Raw genomic sequence first — 23,754 nt, 5'->3', positions numbered from 1 at the left:
ATCATTTCTCAAAGTCAACTTCATATTTGTAATCTTTAACTCATGCTTCAAGATCTTGTACTCTATCTTCAACTTTGAATAGTCATCATCAATAGTTCCAAATTTAGTAGATTCAGGCTTTGATTTCAGATGTTCAATCTTTTCTTTCAATTGACCAATGTATACTTTGGAGTCTTCATATGTATCCTTCAACTTATCTCTTTCTTCAGTAAGGAGATTAGTTTGTTCAAGAGATTCTTCAAGGTTCTTCATCAACTGTTCCATATCCATAGGGATCTTACTTAAGTTGTTAAGTCTCTTCAAAGTAACTAAGCTCTGATACCAATTGTTAGAAATAGGGATTACTAAGAGTTGGGGGGGGGGGGGGGGTGTGGGGCGGTGAATCAGTAATCTACAAACTTTAGTCGCCAAATGAATATTATTACTTACTTCAAACCATGCATAACAAAGAAATAAAGTAATGTTCAACAGTAATAGTAACAATGCACAATGATAACTCATGACACCATATTTTGTTAACTAGGGAAACCCTAGCCAAGGGAAAACCCCAGTGGGGATGATACCCACTAGCTAATATATTGATATATGTTCCTTGTTAGAGGATGGACCCTTTTAGGAGTCAATGAGAAAATTTAGTATAACTAGTCCTTGTTAGGAGACTTTGAATCCCTGTTAGGCAATTCCAACCCTGTTAGGAGTTGTGGAATAATGTATGCAGGATGAGCCCACTGCCCAAACATGCAATTTCAACTACTAGAAGAGCTCACTACTCAAACAAGTAATCTATTGTTATTTTTCTTCCTCCATTGATCTCTAATCTTTAGCTCAATCTCGGATCACCAGATAGTTCATACAAAAGTTTTCATATATTGCTTTCACAAAAGTTCACTCTCTTTGCAATAACATGAACTCACAAGTTTGCACATTTGATACACTCAATAGTACACTTTCCATCATAAGAAGTCCTTTGCATAAATACCATGCCTTTACATAAAATACTACTAGGTCAGCTAAGACCAAAATTTACTTTTCCAAGTTAGAGTAAATATATAGGATGTCGGCCCTAATTGGACAAGTAGATGTTTTGCAAACAAAACAATTCTTTCCTTCAATTCCACTATCTTGCTTCAACAAAACATGATTAACTTTGTTCCGTACAGTCCATACAAAATTTTGAGGTTATACAACAACATCACCAACATGTATGCTATTTCCATGTAACTTTTCTTGTAATAATATGATTTTTGCAACATGTTATAAGCAAAACAATACACTACTGTAAACCAACTTCTATACTTAGACAATTTTCTGATAGCCAAATATTAAGTATCTTTATTTTTGAGGTTTCCTATCAACATGTACACCATGTGTTGCCATTAATGACAACAATTACATATCATTATTAGCCAATTGTCAACATGTTGAAGATTGTCTCTGCCCTAAGCTATGCTGAGTTTGATGATATCAAAAGTCTTGACAGTGCAAAGATAATGTGGGATGCTCTACACACTATCTATGGAGGTGACAAGAATGTTCTAAGAGCCAAATTTGAGAATCTTAGAGGTAAGTTCATTGATATGAGAATGCTAGAAGGTGAAAATATTGCTCAAAGATAAAAGATGTTGTTAATGCAATAAGAGGAGCTACTAGTACAATAGATGATGATACAATACTAAGAAAACTTTTGAGAATATTGCTTCCTATATATACTATTAAAGTTTCTACAGTACAAGAACTAAGATGTATACTAGGGAATACTCTAAGTCTTGAAGGTATGGTAGGTAGGTTCACTACTTTTGAGCTATCTAACTTTGATAATTGTAAACCTAAAAATATGGAATCTTCTTTCAAAGCTAAGTTGTTATTAAAGGAATCTGATGAGAAGAAGAAGAAAAAGGCAAAATATGTGTCCAATGATAGTGATATAGATGAGGAAGATGTAGATCAGCATGAAGCGCTATTAGCAAGGAGATTTCAAAGAGGTAACAACAAGTTTAAAGGTAATTTACCCATCATGTGTTTCAATTGCAATGAGGTTGGTCATAATGCTACTAGATGTCCAGAGAAAAAGAATTACAGAGGTGGTGAAAAGTACAAAAGTAAAAGGGATGAAGATAGAAAAGACTACAAAGACAAAGGCAAGAAGTCTTGCTACATTGTTGAAGAGGAAACAGAAGATGGATATGAAGATCATGATGATGAAGTGGTGTATGTTGCAATGAAGGATGAATCTGATGAGGATGAGGCAACTACACTAGTGTCTTGTGTGACCAAGAATGATAGATGGATCATTGACAGTGGATGTTCACATCACATGACTGGAGATAAAAGTAAGTTCATTACCTTGAATTATTATGATGGAAATAGTGTAAGGTTTGGTAATGATACACCATGTCTGATAAAAGGAAAAGGTTCAATCAATCTCATAGAAAAGATTTTATGTGAAAATGCTTACTATGTTGAAGGACTTAACTACAATCTATTGAGTGTGTCACAACTAAATAATTTGGGATGTAAGGTTGGGTTTGAGAACAAAATTGATAAGATATATGATCCTAATGGAAAACTAATTGGAAAATGTGATCAAACTAGAGGTAATCTATTCTACCTTGATATAGAGGATGCTACTTGTTTAGTTGTAGAACTTGATGATGTGTGGCTATGGCACAAGAAGTTATGTCATGTTAATTTTGATAACCTAGTTAGTATCAATAACATGAGAAGAGTTAGAGGTTTTCCTAAGTTTAAAAATCCTAACAATATAATTTGCAAACAATGTCAGTTAGGAAAAATGACAAAGTCAAGTTTTAAGAGTAAGACTCATACCTCTAAAGGATATTAGATACTGTTCATACTAACTTGTGTGGACCAATTGAAGTGAAAAGCTACAAAGGAGACAAATACATTATGCTTCTTGTTGATGATTATTCTAGAATGATGACAGTTATGTTTCTAAAACAAAAATTTGACACTTTCGAAATGTTTAAGTGGTACTTAGCAAGAGTTGAGAAAGAAATAGGTAAAAGTCTAAAATGTTTGAGATCTGAAAGAGGAGGATAATTTACATCAAATTAGTTTGAGATGTTTTGTAATGACAAAGGAATAAAAAAATAGACATCTGCTCCTAGAACGCCTCCACAAAATAGAATTTCTAAAAGGAGGAATAGGTCTATAATGGATTGTGCTAGGACACTCATGATGGAGAAGAATGTTGCTCTAAAATACTAGAGAGAAGTTGTAAGTACAACTATTTATACCTTGAACTGTGTATAAGTGAATAAAGGTACTCATTCAACACCTTTTGAACTATGGTATAGATAGTCACCCAATGTAAAATATTTTAAGGTATTTGGAAGAAAGTGTTACATTCTCAATGATTTTAGGAATGGTAAACTAGATGCAAAAAGTGAAGAAGGTATATTTCTTGGTTATTCCACAAGAAGTAAAGCTTATAAGTGTTTAAATAGTAACACCAAAAAAGTTGTGGAAAGTGCTAATGTGAAATTTGATGAATATACAAAAGTATATGAGGCTGAACCTATGAAGGAAATAGAAGAATACAAATAATTTGTATACTTTTATGAAGGTATGCCTACTAAAGAAGATACTATAAATCAATTTTCAAACCAATAACAAGTTTCAGTGATTGCCTTTTTGCATACAATGAATGTCAAGTTTCATTCAAGAATCGAGCTACATTCAGGTGTCGAGTTACAAAATAAAGTTGAGGCACATTCTAATTTAGAGATTAGTGTACATGAAAGAGATCTTGAACTACCTAATAGAGAGGTACATAGTAATTTAGAAGTTGAAAGAGAAAATGTAGAAGCCAGAGCTGAACTAAGATTGTCTAAGTATGTCAAGAGACATCACCCTACTGCACAAATCATTGGAGATAAAGATTCTAGACCAATGAAAAGGAATGAGTTGAGAAATGATACATGTTTGCTGAGCATGCAAGAACCTAAAATAGTGAAAGATACCTTAGAAAATGTGGACTAGAGTAAAGCCATGGAAGAAGAGATTGAACAAATTGAGAAAAATAAGACATGGATTCTAGTTCCTAGACCAAAAGACAAAAATGTGATTGGTACCAAGTGAGTATATAGAAACGAGTTAGATAAAGATGGTGAATTCATAAGGAACAAGAAAAGATTAGTCTGTAAAGGACATGCACAAGAAGAAATGATAGATTATGGAGAGACATTTGCTCTTGTTGCAAGACTTGAAGGAGTAATAACTTTGCTTGCTTACTCTACATACAAAGGTTTCAAAATTTATCAAATGGATGTTAACTCTACATTTCTGAATGGTATATTGGAGGAAGAGGTTTATATAGAAAAACCAAAATGATTTGTTGATGCTAACAACAAAAATATGGTATGTAGACTACACAAAGCTTTATGTGGTTTGAAGCAAGCACCAACGACATGGTATGAGAGAATTCATAATTATCTTGTGAAGATTGGATTTGAGAGGACTAATGATAACAAAAATCTATACTTGAAGACAAAGAAAGGCAAAGGTATTTTGTTATCTGAACATTGTGTTGATGATATCATATTTGGATGTCAAGATACTTTATATAAATCTTTTGCAAATGAAATGAAGAAACATATTGAGATGTCTATGTTTGGAGAGATCAAGTTATTTGTGGGTTTGCAAGTACATTAGATGAAATATGGTATATACATCACTCAATCAAAGTATGTTAAGGAGATACTGATTTTTTTTGGATTGGAAGATTCCAAGCCAGTAACTACACCTATGGTGATAGGACATAAATTGTCAAAGAATGATGATTCAACTGAGGTGAATCAAACATTATACAGGTCTATGATTGGTAAATTAAAATATGTAGTACATAGCAGATATGATATTGTATTATCTATAGGGATAGTTGTAAGATTCTCCACTAATCCTAGGGAGAATCACTTGATGGCAGTAAAAGGAATAATGAGATATCTAAAAGGAACGAAGGAGTATGATCTATACTACAACAAAAATGAAAAATTTGAATTGAGAGCCTATACCGATTCTGATTGGGCTGGAAATATTGGTGACAGAAAGAGCACCAATAGAGGAGCATTTTTTAGGCAAACAGATGGTTACATGGACTAACAAGAAACAAAACTACATTTCTCAATCTACTGTTGAAGCTGAATATGTTGCTACTACAGTAAATTGTATAAATATTGTATGGATCAAACAAATACTCAAAGGTATGAAGGAGGAAATCATTGAACCTATGATACTTTATTGTGATAATACAAGTGCTATAAATATATCAAAGAATCTTGTGATGCATACAAAGACTAAGAACATTGCAATCAAGTATCATTACTTAAGAGAATAGGTTCAAGATAAAGAGGTGAAGATGGAATATGTCAACACCAAAAAAAAAATTGTTGATATCTTCACAAAAGAATTACTTAAGGATTCTCAAGAGTATCTAAGAGGTAAACTAGGGGTGATACCCCTATCAAAGGATATCTAAGAAGCATGAGGTGTGCCTTGCATCAAACAAGCCATTAGTACATTTGACCTCATTTTTGACCAATATTGGTTGAAATTTTGACCCAGGTTGGTCAAAATTTGGACCAACCAATTGGTCAAAGTTTTTCTCATCAAAATTTTGACCAAATTACTTTTTGGTCAAAATTTCAACCAATCTATTGGTCAAAAAATTTCCAAAGCCCTGGTGTAATTTCTACTAGGCATTGGTCAAAATTTTGACCAATGCTTGATCGAAAACTACAGGCATTGGTCAAAATTTTGGCCAATGCTTTGTGGAAAAATTCTAGGCATTGGTCAAAATTTCAACCAAGGTTTGGTAGAAATTGTACTAGGGCTTTGGTCAAAATTTTGACCAATACTTGGTTGAAAACTTCTACGCATTGGTCAATTTGTTTTTTGAGGCATTCTATAAAAAAGTTCACATGGCTTACCTATGATTTGACATTTTACATGCATCCTGCACTCTCTCATCTTGATGATGGATTATAGAGAGTGATATGAAATGATGATGCTAAAAAATTCACACAATCAAATCCAAAATGAACTTCCATTACAAATGGATTGTGGAATCTGATATTGTTAATTTTGCATGCATGTCTACCAGGACAATCACAACTTAAACATATATATAATCTCATCAAATCTATTATATATATGTTTAAGTTGTGATTGTCCTAGTAGACATGCATGCAAAATTAACAATTTTAGATTTCCACAATCCATTTGTAATGCAAGTTCATTTTGGATTTGATTGTGTGAGTTTTTCAGCATCATCATTTCAGGTCACTCTCTGTAATCCATCATCAGGATGAGAGAGTGTAGGATGCATGAAAAATATCAAATCATAGGTAAGGCATGTGAACTATTTTATAGAATGTCTCAAAGAAATGTGGTCTCTTTGCAAGCCATGAACTATTTTATACAATTACCTTTGCACCACTAAAGTAGTTATAACATGCATTCACAAATGATAAACTCACAAGCAACCAATACAACTTTAGGACCTTAATAGTAATATATTCAAACCAGCTCCCTCATCTGTAAGCCAAAATCAATTTTTGAAAAAACAATCACTCTTTCCATGAATGGATTCTAGAAGAAAAGACTACACTACAAGTAAATTTATCACTACTCGATCTAAAAAAATGTTTAGTACCATTCCAATAGCCAAGAATATTGCAAAGATTATCATTTTGAACAAAAAGTAGGTAAATATTAAAAATAAGTTAAAGTTGTCACAGTTTTTACTTTCTAGTAAAAAATACAATAGTTTTTACTGCACTTCTCTATCTAAGAAAAGGAGAGAGTCAAAAAATTGAATTGATCCCTCTTTCAGGAGGGTTCCAAAATAAATGCTCATTGGTTCAATTCTATCAAAAGCATGAACAATTAAAGATTTTTCGTTGTAGCTTTATAATTACACTTTCCAAATTAAGCCAGTTGTGCACAACACGTGCATCTTGAGAGTTTTGAATCAAGATGACATCTAAAAATACTATGTAAAGCATCCTATCTATTCACAACTCTATTTTGTTGTGTATGAAGCACATGCCATCAAAAAGATCTAAATGATTGTTGACTAGGGCATAGACTTATTTAAGGTAGTTCTCAAAATTTTTCCCTATATGGGGAAAAGTAGTAAAATATTAACACCTAAGGCTTTCTTACTATGAAATTATATCCAATGAATACAAAATTATTATTTGCCTGCCTACCCATAATAGAGGTATTCCCAACCTTAACTTAATAGAGTTGATTCTTCAGATAGATGGGAAAAACTTATTTAGTCTAAAAGGAAGAGCATAAAATTCCTCACTTCTAGGGTCAGTTTTGAATTTACACGACTTCTCCCACCAATGCCAACCCCAGTATTTCCTTGTTGAACTCTCATGTACATGCAAAGTGCTATCCAATACTATTGCTACAAATCTAGCAGCTATTATCGGTGATGAGAAAATCACATTCAAAATGTTGTTGAACTGCAAGGTAATCCAGTTAAAAAAACAATTTAGTTCCAAAATGTCATAGTTCAACTCAATGTCACCAAAATAAATGTGATATCAACTTTCTCTAGCTCCTCGAAAAGAGGAATAGAAATCCTAATCATCAGGATCTAGTGTGGACTGGACCATGCCCAGAAGCAACTGTGAACTCATTGAAATACTGAGGTACAGATAAGCCCAAAAATAAAGAGAAATGTAGGATAAAAATTGTCCTAAAACTATTTAGACTACAATATTGGAGAAAGCTAAGTCCTCCAACAACTGCTCATCAAAATCACAAAAACTTAGAAAACAACATGGAGTTACCATTTTTTTGACTACAAGTATTAATTTGTGCAAACTAATCATAAGGTTATCCAAGGCTTTCTCATAAATTGCAAAAACCAAGATAGTGAAATGATTAAATAGTTGAAACTTGACTGACATTGTAGCATAATGGAAATATTTGTTACTCATGCATACCAACATAAGCAAAGAAAAGACAATATAAAGAAGCAACAATAGATATTGGAATGGAGGTAAAGATTGCTCCAAATTTTCCTAGAATGAAAAAAGTGCAAAATAAGCTCTGTAAATTATTAGGTTTAAAATATAATATCCAAATACTATAGAGAATAGAGAGCCTAGCTGAAGATGATTATCACTAAGAATAGAGAAGAATATCATAAATCCTACTACTATCTATATCACCCTACGACTTCCAACTCGTGTCAATGCCAAAAGACTAGCATTCTCATTGCATGTAGAAAACACACAATTTAGAGTTTTGAATTAGTCCTTATTCATGAGGGCCAAGGAGCATTTAAAAGTGTCAAGCTTCTTACACTGATACAGTGGACCCATTTAGAGTTCCAAACATCCCATCCAACAAGATTCCAATTCCTTGCTAAAATACCTATTAGATCTCCTTCCTAACCCTCCTCTAATAATGCTAATGTCGAGACACAAGGAAAAGAGGAATGAGAGAAGTAAAAAAGAAAAAACTCCACTCCTCACCTACCAACCTATACCGCAGCTTAGGATAGATGGAGGAGGAGCTATGGCACTTGCGTACCTTGACACAACCTAAAATTCACCACTAGACTACCAATTCAAAGCACAACAATAATACACTTTGCAACATATGGATAATTAACAAAGTAGTCAAAAACTACAAAAACAATTAAATATGAAGACTAGAATTTGGAATTTGACAAGCTAACCTCAACGAGTGAGACAAAATCAGCAACCATCATTGCAAATTCTTGTCTTACATCAAATATGGGTGCTCCCCATTGGAATGGATAGGGAATCCTTATCCTGCAGAATAACAAGAATGAGTGAAAACTATTTTCAAAAATGTGATTTAACATTAGAAATTTGTAAGTAGTCTATACCATGGGGCATGTGTAACCAATCTAGAACTGTCTGTCTTGCAATGAAGTTGGGTTTTTTGAGGGCTATGCTTGTATGCTCCACCTACTATGAGAAAATAAGCATAAATCCAAATAATTGCAACAACAATGATGATAGCAAAGTGCTCAAAAAATAGGTTTCTTTCTAGGCTTGATATGTCAAGCATACTAAAATGACAGAAAAGGGATTCAATCAGTTATTGTGCTACTATACCTCAAGCAAATACCATACTTTTTTCCAATTGCAAAAAATTATCTGTAGACCCAAGTACAAGGTTAAAACACCATGTATACTCTCAATACTAGAAGCATAAAATCAACCCTATAAATCTTTAAATTTGAACCTAAAGACCCAATCTCCTGAAGAGGTAAGAATGTTTTCAAGAACCCAACCAAAATAAATGCTCATTTTGCAAATTTTAAAATAATATATTTAATCATTTGAATTAGTAGCTCTTGGTTTATATGTGTGAGTTTTTAAACTAGAAGCTACTAGTTCAAAATTAAAAAATGATAAACTAACATATTTAATAGTCTCATTCAAAATTTTGATGGTTTTACTTGTGAAAAAAAGACCAATGCGATAATTTGTGGAAGTCCTATCTCTATGCATTTAGCCACCTACAAATAAAATTATGGAAGTGTTAACATTTTCAACATATGGAAGTGTTAACATAAATAAAATCATGCAATTCAACATGGTTTCTCAATATTGTCTTCTTGTTTGTAAGATTCAAATAAACTTAAAGAAATGGAGGATCACGAAGATCTCAAGTAAAACTTGATTTACTATACATATATTTCCAAGTCTAGCCAATAGAAATAGTAAACATTTATCAACTTTCTATTTAAATGGGAAGTTACACAACATTCCCTAAAATGTAGTAATTCCATCTCTAAACTTTGACACAAATAAGAACATTTTGATAATCAGACATTAGAAACTTATGGTGTAAATATAGAAAAGAAAATTAGCACCTTAAATGAGTACTAAGCCGATCGAGTTAAGGAGGAGCCTAATTCAAAATAAAACTTACAATTTATCAATTCCTCGGTTGCTTTCTAGGCTTGAAGTGCTATTAAACATATACTTTGGATGACTCTTAAGGACATAGATATTCCTCTAGAGTTTTGAGAATGCTAGAGAAACATTTTATGGAAAATTAAATGATAAAATTATCTATAACTATGGATCACTAGGGGAAAGAAATGCCAGTTCTTCAGACAAGCAAGATTGCCTTTTCTCATACCTTGTTTGTATTTACATTCAAAAATTGAGAAGTTTTTAAAGGAAGAGAGTTGTAAAATAACATGAATGTTTATGGATGTAAAACAATGATGATCATGTTTAAGGGATTCTTGCAAAAATAACATTCTTAAAGAACTTCAAAATTACAAGTTCATTTGTATACTAAATTGGAACTTTGGTGTTAATAACAGATCAAAAGGATCTGTAAATTTTACAACTTTTTAGGAGTATGTGTTGTACATTTTGCACATCGACAATAAAAAATTAGCACCAAAAAATGAGCAAACAAATGCTTGTTAAGTTTCCAAGTTCCATCTGTAATGTACAAGAATGTGAAGGAACTTCATGCACTAATATTGTCAGGCTTTCCCAATGAACAAAAGGATCAACTATAGTTTATGTGTGAGGTTAATTAACACTAAATGATGTGTAAAATACCTACTAAAGAGACATAAAACATGTTATCTTTTAAAATAAAATTACTATATGATTATTCAAAGTTTCATGATGTAATACAACTTTACCAATTCTTACACTTAAAATAGCTAAACATTTGGGAAAGTCCTTTATCAAAATGTCAATGAACAAAATAGGTAGGAGATTTTAATTGCCCTTCAGATTTTAATCATTATACTATTGCATTGTATGTGCTTATCACCCCTATTAGTATGATTAGCTACAAAAAATTGGTATGGGGAAAGTGAATCATGTTGATAACTTGCAAATTTCTTCATTGTTGTTTTGGTATTTTTCATAGCACATACTTAGGATCAAGAACCTAATTCATTGACATCTATATTGAAGCTAGATAAAATCCCTGTTCACTTGAGTTGGAATTACCAATCTCAAGCTCATTTAAAAAGAAATTGATCATAAGACCAAAATATCAATTTTGTGACAAAGGAACATAGTAAACTTAAAGGTGACAGGGCCATAGTGATGTCTACAAACATATTTCTAGCTAGAATATAACTCTACCGATAGGTTAAGTATTTACCTTCCTATCAAAACCATACCAAAGACTGTGTTTCTCTGACGAGTGAAGATTTAAGAGTAGAGTTGTATCTCGCACAACAAATAATGGAAATTGTTGAAAAGAAATAGAGGCACATTATTACTCTTACACAAAGGAGCCCCAAGTGAGACTTCTTCCCTCCAATTGTCTCTCATTGCAACTATAGAACTTTCAATGTCCCAAGTCTGACTGTTATAGGTTGCACTAGCTAATACACTTACCTACATGTAGCCACAAAAACCAATTAACAAAGAGTTGAGTATCCCTAAGTGAATGTTTCATATGCAAATATAATTCCAAAAAGAAATAGCTATAGTCAAGTATACTATCCATGGAGCCATAATTTATTTCAAATACCAAAAAAATGGTTTCTCAAACCTAAGAGCATTCAACCTCTTAAGAATTAGTCATTTTCTTATCATAAATAACTTCTTCCAAACATACACATGAATGCTTCATACTATAGTAGCATAAAACTTTCTCGAGATTAACTTGGCAAACCAAAAGATCATATATATTCAACTAATTAGGAAAATATTGGGACTTTAAAAATATATTGATTCTTAAAAATAGAGAAAAAATACTATTCTTATCATTTTAAGACAAATTGGGATTAAAGAGCAATTTTGCAGACAAAATTGGGATTAGGTCCTACTTTTTTTATGATTTTCTTGAGATTTGGGATTTGTACCAGAAAGTGAAGAACACGGTGGAAATCTTATTCAAATAAGATGCTAAATATTTTGAAAGCAATGTTTAATTCAAAATCTTCCTAGAAATTACTACTATGTGTTGTAATGCTCAACAACCATTTTTCTGGACTTGTATATGTGTATATAAAAAATTGATATAACCTTGTAAAAATCCAATAATTGTTAGTACTTATTAGGGGGATATGGATAATATAACCTTGTAGATGTTATTGAAAGTTCAAGTACTTTTTGAATTCACTATATATATAGTTGAGCTCCTGCTCTTCACCCCTTGGATTGAAAGACATAAAGGTCAAAGATTATAACAAATTTCTTACACCAATATTAAGTACAACATAAATTATGGTAGAGGTACAAACTTAAAATCAAAGACACATTTTTCAATTATTCATCTATAAAACAAAACATTAATATACTTATTTCAAGTTTGGCCCATGGGTCCTTTGAGATTTGTGCAGATTTGTGCCACATTCTCCAATGCCTACTTGAATTCATGTTAGATTCTCCAAGGTACAAGTGGATCCATGCCAGATTTGTTGAGGTCCTAATTTGACCCTATGGGTCTGTTTAGATCCATGGATCCAGATTGACTGAAAGGGTCAAATTGACATGCTGTGCAAATCTGACACATATCAATTTGCAAATTTTGATCCGATTTGTGGCTTGGGTACACAAATCCAACAATGTGTGTGTGTGTGTGTGTAGACACACGTGCAGGAATCATAATCAGAAAACAAAACATGAATCCGAGAATCATATTCATCTACCTGAACTTGTCCCTAAATCTGAATTAGAAAATTAGATTAATATTACAAAAAGCTCCAAATATATGTAGTTTATGTAGCAAGATAATGATATTTTCATTACACTCCAAACAATCTAATTTATAAAAATTGTGTGATCTCTCTACCACAAAACTTTAAACTTGAAATTTTTATCTTCCAATTAGAAATCCCTCAAACTAAGAAATCAGGTTGTTCTATATATTAGTGCAAATCGGAGGAGAGTTTAACTTTCTTGTATACTAGAAAATTCATTTAGAAATCAGTTTTCCTTTCACCTGTCGAAAAGTATTTTCTTTATTCATTTTCGGTTAGAGAGTTTTTATATCAGACCTGTATCATTTTTGCAATATTGAGAGTGTAAGTATAGACTGATAACTCTTCTAGTGAAAGCTAAAGACTAAGGTATATCCCTTCCACAAAAATTGGCCAGCGGATGATTAAATTTTAGACAGGAGCTAACTGAGTATGATTTTATTAAATATAATGTATGAATTTATAAATTGGTACCAGTACAGATAGGGGACACAATTTTTAAATATATTTATAAATTTTTTAATATCATGACATTGAACTTTTAAAACAAGAAAACTAATTAACATTACCCTCAATGTTTAAATACAGTTAAACAAGTCAAAGAATTCAGACTACATATCTAAGAGTAATTATTACATATTGAAATTCAAAAATGCTGATGGCTTGATAGGCTAATACAAAAACAAAAAACAAGTTTTAGAAATCTATCATTTACACCTGTTTGTCATCCATACAGGTCCTCAGCTATGATGCTCACAAAATACTCATCAATCTCAAACAAGTTCCTCTGTTGTTAGAATTGGGGACAAATAACTAAGGCCTTCTAATTCAACTACTTCATCCACCATGGATGCAAACCACACCATCAAGTGAAATTTGGTCCAAAGGTCCTCCTCATGCCCTGGTTCTACATAAGAGATAAGGCAATGTGAGTTATGAATGTACACCAAGTTCTCTGCTTTCCCTAACATTAATTGATTCTCTTTTAATACATAAATAAATTAAAGCATTAATACTCTAATTTCTCATAAGATAAAGAGTTGATTACTTGTAAGAGAAATCTTATTATGAAATTCAAATGATTGCAATTCAATGGTTTTACATTCATGGTTCCACCACTATTCTTAGGGTTTTTCTTTGCGTGCATATCATTTAAAGTTTCTACAAAAGAAAGATCACCACGCCCACATGAACATGTATTCTATTGACTCCTCATAATTGAAGAATCCTTTCCTTGGCCATAAGTCTTTTTATTGTAGCCCAAAGCCCTTTCATTACCTCACTATCATTATATGGAGCCCTCTTATTGGTCACTTGTATATCATACCATTTAGTATTGAAGGCATAGGTAATACAATGAAGGGTTGGGCTATGTTTGTTCCATCTTCCATGTATCTTTTCTTCTATAAAGGATATAGAGACAGATTTTTTACATTTATTATTTTTCAAACTCTTTCACACATGAAATCTTCTTCTTCATAAATTTCTCCCAAAGATAGTTTGTTTGAGACCACAAGCTTGATCACATCACATATGAGCTTAATAAAGTCCACAACAAATTTGCCATCAGCCCAAAAAATTTAAAATAGTCATCAAAATCTGATACCTCTTACCACAACTGCAGTAAGCAATGTAGATGTCTCTAAGCTGCCAATGTGTCACTAAGTAATGTGGAACACAAGGGTCCTTCACCTTCACAAATATGCTCAAGAAGAATAAAGTAAGAAAAAAACCATAGATCAACAAGTTTGAGAAGTTTCATTTGGCCAAAATTTTAATAAATAGCTTGTGTGCAGTGATGGTTACTTATTAACATCTATATTTTTCTATCCATTTCTATGAGATTTAAAATTCTATTGGAACTTGCCAATATCTTTTGAGTTCATCATTCTAAATATATACACAAAGATGGTGTTAAAAAATCTTGCACCAACATACCTATTACTCTAAAAATAGGGGCAACATCTGTTTAAAAATGGGGGTGACATTAGTAGCAACTTGGATTGTAGTGATATTTACCTTACCTCAGAATCATTTATGAAGATACTTTTTCATTTTTTCTTGTCTAAACAATCTATTACCTTCAAAATAGAAGGCACCTTGTTGCATTTTCCATGATATTACACAGTTAACACATTCTATCATCTGTCCACCCAGCCAAAATAATATTGTGTCCTTTTATAGACCACACTCTTTTCATAGGTGCAACTCATTGATCTAATCAAACTTTATTTTATCTAATTAATGTACTGCAAATCTTATCATATCTAGGTGATCCAGTTGGCCCATTATTAATAGTTTGAAACTTTGAACCATCACTCTATAGAAAGGTTAGCAAGTAGCATTAAATGGTAATACATTAGAGTGTAATCATCACATCAACAACTACCTAACCTTGCACATCAAATAACTTTCCAATGGGGTTTGAGTTGCAAATGTGTGGTCACTTGCAAGAATAATATGCTTCTACAGATTTTAGTGTCACATGAACCTCTCTAGAAGACACATCCACCTTCGACACTCTTTTTTTATCTTTGATTGCAATAGTTGCCTCTATTGTTGAAGCATGAGAGCACAAATTAGAAGCTCTCCTATCCATCATTTCTTGATTCCTCACAACATCATATTGTTCTGATGTAGCCAAAATTTCTCAAATAATTAATAGAAATGTAAGAGAGAAAGAACACAAAAATAAATATTAAAACTCCAAATTATTCTTTATTATTTCTTGATTCCTCACAACATCATATTGTTCTACCTCAATTGGACCACAATCAATACCCTTTCATGTATGTTAAGGAAATAAGCCCTCACCCTTGCATAAGTAACTTGCCATAGCACTTCACAAATCTTAGATGTGATCCTAGATGTTCCATTTGTACCCTCTAACCTTGGAACACCAGTGCAATACTTCCAAAATAGGCATTTAAAAGCCTTGTTTTCCCCCTTATGATATTCTATGTTGAAAATCTTGTCATTTGTGTTAAATGCATATTAATGAGTTTTCTATTGTTAATGTCAAAGGAATTCATTGTTTGAGATTTCCATTAATATCAATGGTCTATATTTGGTCAGGTTGAGGACAGTAAGAGTAAGTACAAGAATTGTGTAAAAGAAACAAAAATACATAACAATTTGTATGAGTCTAAAGGTGGCAACAAATTAGTTTAGAAGAATGGGAATTAGAGTCTATAGAACAAGAAATGATAATAGATTTAACCAAGGCCATTACATTGAACATAAGATTATAATTTTCATAGAAGGATGCAAATAAAAAAATTTGAACCATTCGACTATTCAGTATTGTAAAGAAAAGTTGAAAAAAGGTGATCACATAATTAGAAGTTTAAAAGTAGTGATCACATAATTACAAGTGTTGATCTATTTTATTCAACTCTTGTAAAGAAATGAAAATAAGATAGCTATTTAAAAGGAAGTAGTAATAATAGTTTGAAGCTATGATCATTATGTTCAAAGTTATTGTGATCATAGTGGTTGGAACCAAAGTTTTATCCAACATCATTGTAAGAAATGAAGTGCTAATAGGTTACATTGGGTCAGATCTTCAATATTCATCAATGACTATATATTGAAATAGAGTATTAGAAAGAATGAAAGTTTGAAGTTGGATTAGAAGCAGGTAACTAAAGATTTTTAATGCAACAACAAATAAATGCATGTTTCATTGAAAAGATGTTTTTCGACAATTTGATACCTATGATTATTGTGGAGAAAGTGCCTAAACTCATTGAACGCCTACTTTCCTAAACTTCTCGAATGATAAATAGTAGATACCTATTGATAAATACAATCATAATATATTTTATTAAAATAAATTATTTGACACCTATTTCTATCAAATAGACTCTTATCCTTTATATCCTCAATGCTAGGAACTCAATTAAGGTGCTGATTGCATTCATTGACTTCACTGACTATCATAGACTATCTATGGTTGCATTTCAAATTATAATCCCTTACCCAATAGTCAAGGCCCCAACCACTAATCCTTTGACTCTTAACATCATACAAACCCTTCCTAGATATTCCTCCACATCATGCATTAATTCTCAATACAAAAAAAGTCCTTTCATCTACTAGACTCAATCTCATTTAAAATTCATTTTAACTCAAAACAATCCAAATAATTATCACCTAAAACATGTTTATCCATTCAAAAACTTTTATTGAAACCCTATCACTCTCCTAGTATCTTTTACCTATTAACATGTGTTGCAATAAGTGCATGAGATTTCATCTTATCATCTTCATTTGCAATACCTACGAAACTTGTATGTTTAGATAAAAAAGGTTGTGGAGATGATAAATAAAATTAAAATATTAAATAAAAAGATGGAAAATAATTATTATGTTGCTTCACAAGCTACTTCATGTCATCAAATTGTTTCCTAAAATAATAATTTTCAGCATGCTCAAACTTATTAAAAAATAGCTAGATTTCAAATTCAAACTCTCCTTCTTAGGTAAATATTATCTTGAGAAGAGGTAGGAGGTTCTATTAATTCTTATCTTAAGTTTATTCTTCATCTTTCCTTTACCCTTGAATTGTGAATCAATGCAAGAGACTTTGAAGATACATCAAGTTGACATGTTTGCTTATTGTCTAGTCAATCTATCACATTTTTCAAATGAAGGTATTACAAATGATGCTCTTGAACTATCCATGATAGAGTAAAAGGAAGTAGAGGAGCATGAAAAAAAGAATTACTCAAAAAAAATAGAAATATGTATTCCTTGTTAGTTTTCTATTTCTAATAACTAGCTCAATGAGATCTCAATATTCTAAACATAGCCAAATAATATTTAGTAGTAAGAAAAACATGAGTAAAAATGGATGCAATTTATTCTTATAATAACACAAATCTTACCCTTTTAACTAATAAAAAGACTTGTGTACTCGTTTCACACCCTTCATGGATTAATAAACTCCTCAATATTAAAGAATGATCTATCTGAAACATGAACTTCAATCAAGCCTATAGCCTCATCAAGTTTTTTTCTATTTGAAAATATTTGATATTATTTGGTGTAAATTAAAGAGAAATATGGAAGGATGGAATATTAGAAGAGGAGGGAGAGGTGACCCACTTTTTTTTCAATTGTACAATCAAAAGGATGGTGGTCCAATAGGCTCAAATCTGACTTAAGCACTAAGTTACTAAATGATCCTTTGATGATAATGAATTGGAATAAGTTTTATTTGAGGAGATACAACAAACTAATGTAAGATAGGAGCCTAATTATGCCAAATGAAAACTTATAACATAATAAAAAAGACAAAAATTAGACATGAAATTGTAATGAGTGGAAATAGAAACCACATTTCATCACTAACATAGGATTTAAATTTGAAGTTATTTTGGAGGGTATAGGAAATCTAGATGTCATATGCCTGGGTATAGGATGCCTTCTCACTATATACCTTATACTTTCTCCCAAAAAATTCAGAGATCATTCATTTGATCCTATACTTTCTAGATTTGTAATAGTAGGTTTGCCACCTATTCTTGCACATGAAAAAAACATAATTTTTTTGAAAACCATAAGTATTCTCTACACATGCAATTTCATGTAAAAAAACATGCAGGAAACCCCAAACTTGAATCAATGGCAAAAAAAAGTGATAAGTACAAAAGAAGCCATAAGTCGAGGAAACCATAAACCCTAGAGACAGAGAGAGGTAGTTAGATTGCAAACCATGATATTAAAATAACTAGAGAATGTGTACAAGATGTTGAGGATGGCCTTAATCTTCTGTGCTACTCACTCATAGTCTCCTTAGCCAACTGTTAATGCCATTTGTGTTGATGAGAACCTAGATGCCCTTTACAAAATAGCTGGTGGTTTTGATCATCCCACAAGAATAGAGGGCCCAAGATGTTAGTATGCAAAAAAAGTTTGAAATAATCCCAATTGTATTGCTTTAGTTTGAAGAAAATTAAATTTGGGTTGAGAAATCTACCTAGCCCTTGTGTCAATATGAAAAAACCTTGAGAACTTTTGTGTAGCCATCCTTTGAGAGGCCTTGTTGAGGACAAATAATTTTAACTATCATTCATATGTAAGTGGTAACATATGTGCTCCTCATAGCTGCAAGATCGAGGCCTCTTTGAAACACAATATCTATAGCCATCCTAAAAAAAGATGCTTCAAAAGAGGAGTGGAATTAAACCATAGTGAAGCAGGGGAATCCTGTGTATGAATTCATGCCTGCATAAAATACAGCCGACATGTTGTAACCCTAAAACAACATAAAATACTTTTATAAAAGGGTTTAGGGTTAGGTATTTTCATTATGTTGTGATGCAAAATTGCTTCTTGCGGCGATATTGAGCTATAAGGGATTACTGATTGTAATCAAGTTGTAATCACTAGATTGTAATAATATTGGACTTGCAGTTTGGTGGACGTAGCCCAAGGATTTGGTGAACCATGTTAAATCTTGGTGCCTTGTGTTTATTTTTGTGTGATCTATTATTTTCTATTATTGGTTATATTTGCATGTAGTTTTTATTTTTTCTGTGGTTTATCGTAACACTAATAGTTTAAGCTCTGAAGCCATGAGAGTTGGCACAAAACCCACAATTCTCGATTCTTGCACTTGTGCTTGTGTATTCAACTAGCATGTAGCTCCTGCGCATGGTCAAATTGCAATGCCCTAAAAAGAACAATGACATAGAAAGCCTTTACATACTCTACCAATCTAGCAAACCTTCTTCCAATTAGTACCCTCCTCGCCTTTCAAGTTCTCATCCCCATTTTCTCCAACAATGGGGAATGCAATGAGCGGATGTGCTACATGAGTGCATGGCTTCTTATTGGGTTTGGGCTTGCATGTTTCATGGCACCTTTTATTGACAACTTAAAGGGCTTCGATGGGAAAATATACTATGGATTGACCACTCCCAAGGGGTTGTGGACATTCCAGCATGTTGAAGGAGTGGTGCTTGATTGTGCACAATATAAGCTTCGTCTTGTGGATTTTGTTCATGCACTGATGTCTCTCTTGGTTTTCGTTATGGTTTCCATGTTCAATAAGAATGTGGTCAAGTGTTTTTGGGATCACGAAGGAGAGGATGCAAAGTAGGTTCTTAGGACTCTTCTCATTGGGATTGGATTCTTCACTAGTGTGCTCTTTGTTATCTTTTCGACATAACAATGAAATAGGGAAAAATTGACCTTTTTCATTTTAGCATGATGAAGCCTATATTGGTCAAAATTTGGACCAAACCTTAGCGTTGGTTGAAATTTTGACCAACATAGGCATGGATTTAAAAAAAAAAGATATTTTTCCTTGCATATTTTGACCAATCTAAAACATTTTAATATATGGTCAAAAATTTTGTTCTAAAAATGGGGTCAAATGTACTAGTGTGTTGATTGACATATGTTATACATTTATGTAATGGATCTTACTTTAGGAGCTGCCTAAAGTAATCAAAGAATTGGAACTTCAAAACAGTCATAAGAAAGGTGACCAAGGGAGAAACTAAAAATATTCATATCTACACATGAAGATGGCACGTCTTTGGCATTATCGTTAAAGAGGGAGAAATAGTTTGGTTGTCAAGAAAAGTGTATTGTGTTTAGGAAATCATAGAGGGAGAAATCCAAATATTAGAAGATAGAGAACTATAGAATATCTACTCAGAAGGAGAAAGTGTACAAGTCTACCTACTAATTACATCTACCTAGTATGAGGGAGATAATGTTGAAGGAGATATAAGAAGTGATCAAGAGGGAGTCATAAGGATGAGTTGATTGTCTATTGATCAGAATAAAATTTGGTAACCTATTTAGAAGATGTAAGTTACTGATAGAGGGAGAGATTTCAATACAAGGAATCATTTTCATTTTTGTATTTTGTTAAGTCTAGTCAGTTTGGTTTGCCATCAATGCCAAAGAGGGAGATTGTTGAAAAAAGATTGATATAAGTATAATGAATGTGTTTCAATCATTGTTTTGTCACTGATGTCAAACATGCTACTTGTAAAACAATTTCTTATATGATTTTAGTACTATCATTTATTTGATTGATGAGGAGGATTTGATCAAATGAGGTAACAATAGCAACTAGAGGAAACACTAAGTTATGATCTGAAAAGGAGTACAAGACTCAGTTAAGACAATGATATTATAGTGCATTGATAATCTACTTAAGGTTGCAAAGGTTGGACACACTGATTAAGTTTAGAAGAACAAGTTAAATGGAGTTTGTCTACCAAGCTTGACCGAGTGGACAGTAGGTGCCAATAAAAGTTAGTACAAGCTGAGCAAAAAATTAGTTGGAGCTAAGAAAAGTCAATTTTAGTGTAAGCCAAGTGAAATAGTGTAAGTTGAGTAAAGTTTAGTTGATGCTGAGCACAATTAAACTTTAGTTCATGCTCAGTGTTTTGACAGTGGATGTCGAGCAACATAGTATGTGCCAAACATTAGAAGCTAGCTAATGTAGAGTGTCAAAATTATGAGAAAGATCAAGAATTTGATGAATCTAAGTTGACAAGTTTGATTTCTTGGATTGCATGAACCATATGGAAGATACGATTGATGTGCTAGTGACACAGAATTCAAGATGAACTATTTTGAGGAGAATTCAAAGATAATTGAAGGAGAAGTTTCTAGAAGGGAATGAAATTAAATGAGGGGTAGGTTCATTGAATCCTACCTAATCTAACGTAACCCTAAAATGGATGATGGAGGATGAACGAAAAAATATCTTAATTCTCTATTTATAGAGATGGCTAGTCAGAAATAAGGGTTGTCATGTGCGAGAACATAAAGAAGTCAAGGAGTCTAGGGTATTGCTTCATTCAATGACCTAAGAGAAGAGACTGCATTGGCAAGCAAAGCAAGAAGGCTTAAGGGTATCAATGCTTGAAGAGTGAACAAGCTATTAAGCTAAAAAGTGTGAAAGCCAAGCAAAATGGAGGACTAAGACTAAGATCTCTAATCTATAAATGGAGTTGTATGTTGTTATCAGATCAAGCCTTATTGTTACCTTCTAATCATTGTATCAATCTAGTGTAAATCCTTTGGATTAAGGTTGACTTAACAATCATTTGGAAATCCTTTAACTAGGTGACATTCCAAGTGAATGATCTAAAGTCCTCTAACAAGGCTCACTCCTAACAAGGTGATTGAAATCCTTTAACTAGGTTACATTTAACAGTGTGCATTGTAACCTTTAACAAGGCTAGCCTTTCATAGGACATCACTTTAGAAGAGTGAGAATGAGTAGCATGTTGCTGGTGGTTTTTCCCAAATTGGGTTTCTATGTTAAATCATTGTGTCAAATGTGTTGTTGAATATGTTATGTTTCATGTTTACATTTTTGCAAATTGATTTGACAATAACCTACAAGTTTGAGTGATTGCATAATCTAATGGATGCATGCATGGTGAAATTGTTTTATGGATATGGGTTCACTAAGATGTGAAAAGTTTTATTTGTACATTTGGACCTTAGATAAATGATTCATCCCCCCTCTTAGTTATTCTAAATAATTCCAACACATAAATGATTAAGTTTTAAATCAAAAGCCTCCACAAAACCAACAAGGATCTCTTGGCAAGATAAATCATTCTTTTGGTTCCATCTTATGGGGTTGCCAAATAAAAGAGCTCATATATTATTAGAAAGTTTTCTCTAAAAAATAAATCCTCAAAAGACTCTTCAAAGTAACACAAGGAGTAGAAAATAGGTTATTTACCATTGGAAGAAAGAAAAGACTCGACAACAAGCTTCTTAAGCAAAAGAAATTAAAAAAATAGCATACCTATTTTGGTTCAACTTGAGGATGTCAAAAAAATTCAAAAAAAATTGCCATCTGGAACATGTCCACCTAAAACCCGAGACTTGGTAGATTCTACCAAAGATATCTAGTTTATAATTTATCAACTTGTATATTTATTTTCTATAAAAGTCCCCAAGAGGCTTACCATTTGTCTAACAAATTTGCTACAAAAATTAATGAGAGTTAAAATGCTTTTACCAAGGAAGAACTTACTATCAACCTTACTGATTAGAGTGTAAGTCTTCTTCTGAGAATTAGGAATATTAAATTTAATCTTTAGTTCTTTCCAAGAACATATTCTATTGCCCACCACAGTATCTTGTAAGAGATGTATGCCTTTTTATTGCCAAATTTAGTAGAGAATCATTTAATTAGGGCTAGAGGATTTTTATAATATAGTAATATTTTCTATTTCATATATATAAATTATATTAAAATAGAATATATTATGTAATAAAATATTAATATCTAATAGTAATAACTATATTGTGACATTACTATCAAGATTTAACTGAGTTTTTGAGTCAAAATTATTGACCCATGTTTCTTAAGTGTTGATTCACATGAAGGCATCTCTCCTAAGAATAATGGGACACTTGAAAAACATTTGATCTAGGTGATGCTAATAGAGTTGGATAAATAAGACTTCCTGGGAGGTCACCCATCCCAATACTACTTCATCTTGAGCGTGCTTAACTACAAAGTTTTTCCCATGGTTAAACCCACTCTTCTTGCAACCCCATTTGCAAAACCTTCACCAAGTTTTGTTCCTTATAAACTAGTCATTAGGAACCCCTTTGATCTCATCAATTGATAAGTAGGAGACATTTTATATAGAAAGTAAAATTGTAATGTTGTCATGAGGATTTGTTTGTGTAGTTTTTGAGTCAAACTCACTAACCCAGGTTTCAGGAGTAGTAATTCAAATGAATCTATCTCTGATGAGAATAAATGGAACACTTAACACTCATTGGATTTGGGTGATGCTCATAGAGGTGAGGCACTAGGACTTCCTAGGAGGTCATCCATCCCAGTACTACTCTATCTTAAATGTGCTTAACTACAAAGTTTCCTCCATAGTGAAACCCACTTTTCTTGCAACCTAATTTAAAAAACATTTACAGAGTGTTGTTCTTTATGAACCACTCATTAGAAATCCCCTTAAACCCATCAATTGATAAGTAGGAGATATTTTCCACAAGTCAAATTGTGATATTGCTATTAGGATTTA

The 23,754-nt window shown here is 32.3% G+C and overlaps 2 pseudogenes; one reads left to right on the top strand and one right to left on the bottom strand.

Moving 5' to 3' along the window:
* Nucleotides 1-7,277: 7,277 nt before the first annotated feature.
* Nucleotides 7,278-9,081, bottom strand: LOC149563996 (nucleobase-ascorbate transporter 5-like; annotated as a pseudogene).
* Nucleotides 9,082-9,665: 584 nt separating this feature from the next.
* On the top strand, nucleotides 9,666-19,886 carry LOC149563995 (protein DMP3 pseudogene; annotated as a pseudogene).
* Nucleotides 19,887-23,754: the final 3,868 nt, after the last annotated feature.

The sequence above is a fragment of the Cupressus sempervirens genome, chromosome 4 (assembly GCF_028749045.1).
Source record: "Cupressus sempervirens isolate cs-2001-9-10 chromosome 4, ASM2874904v1, whole genome shotgun sequence".
In the NCBI taxonomy this organism is placed as follows: Eukaryota; Viridiplantae; Streptophyta; class Pinopsida; order Cupressales; family Cupressaceae; genus Cupressus; species Cupressus sempervirens.
The sequence above is the reverse complement of the archived record's forward strand: the minus strand, read 5'-3'. Positions and strand labels throughout refer to the sequence as shown.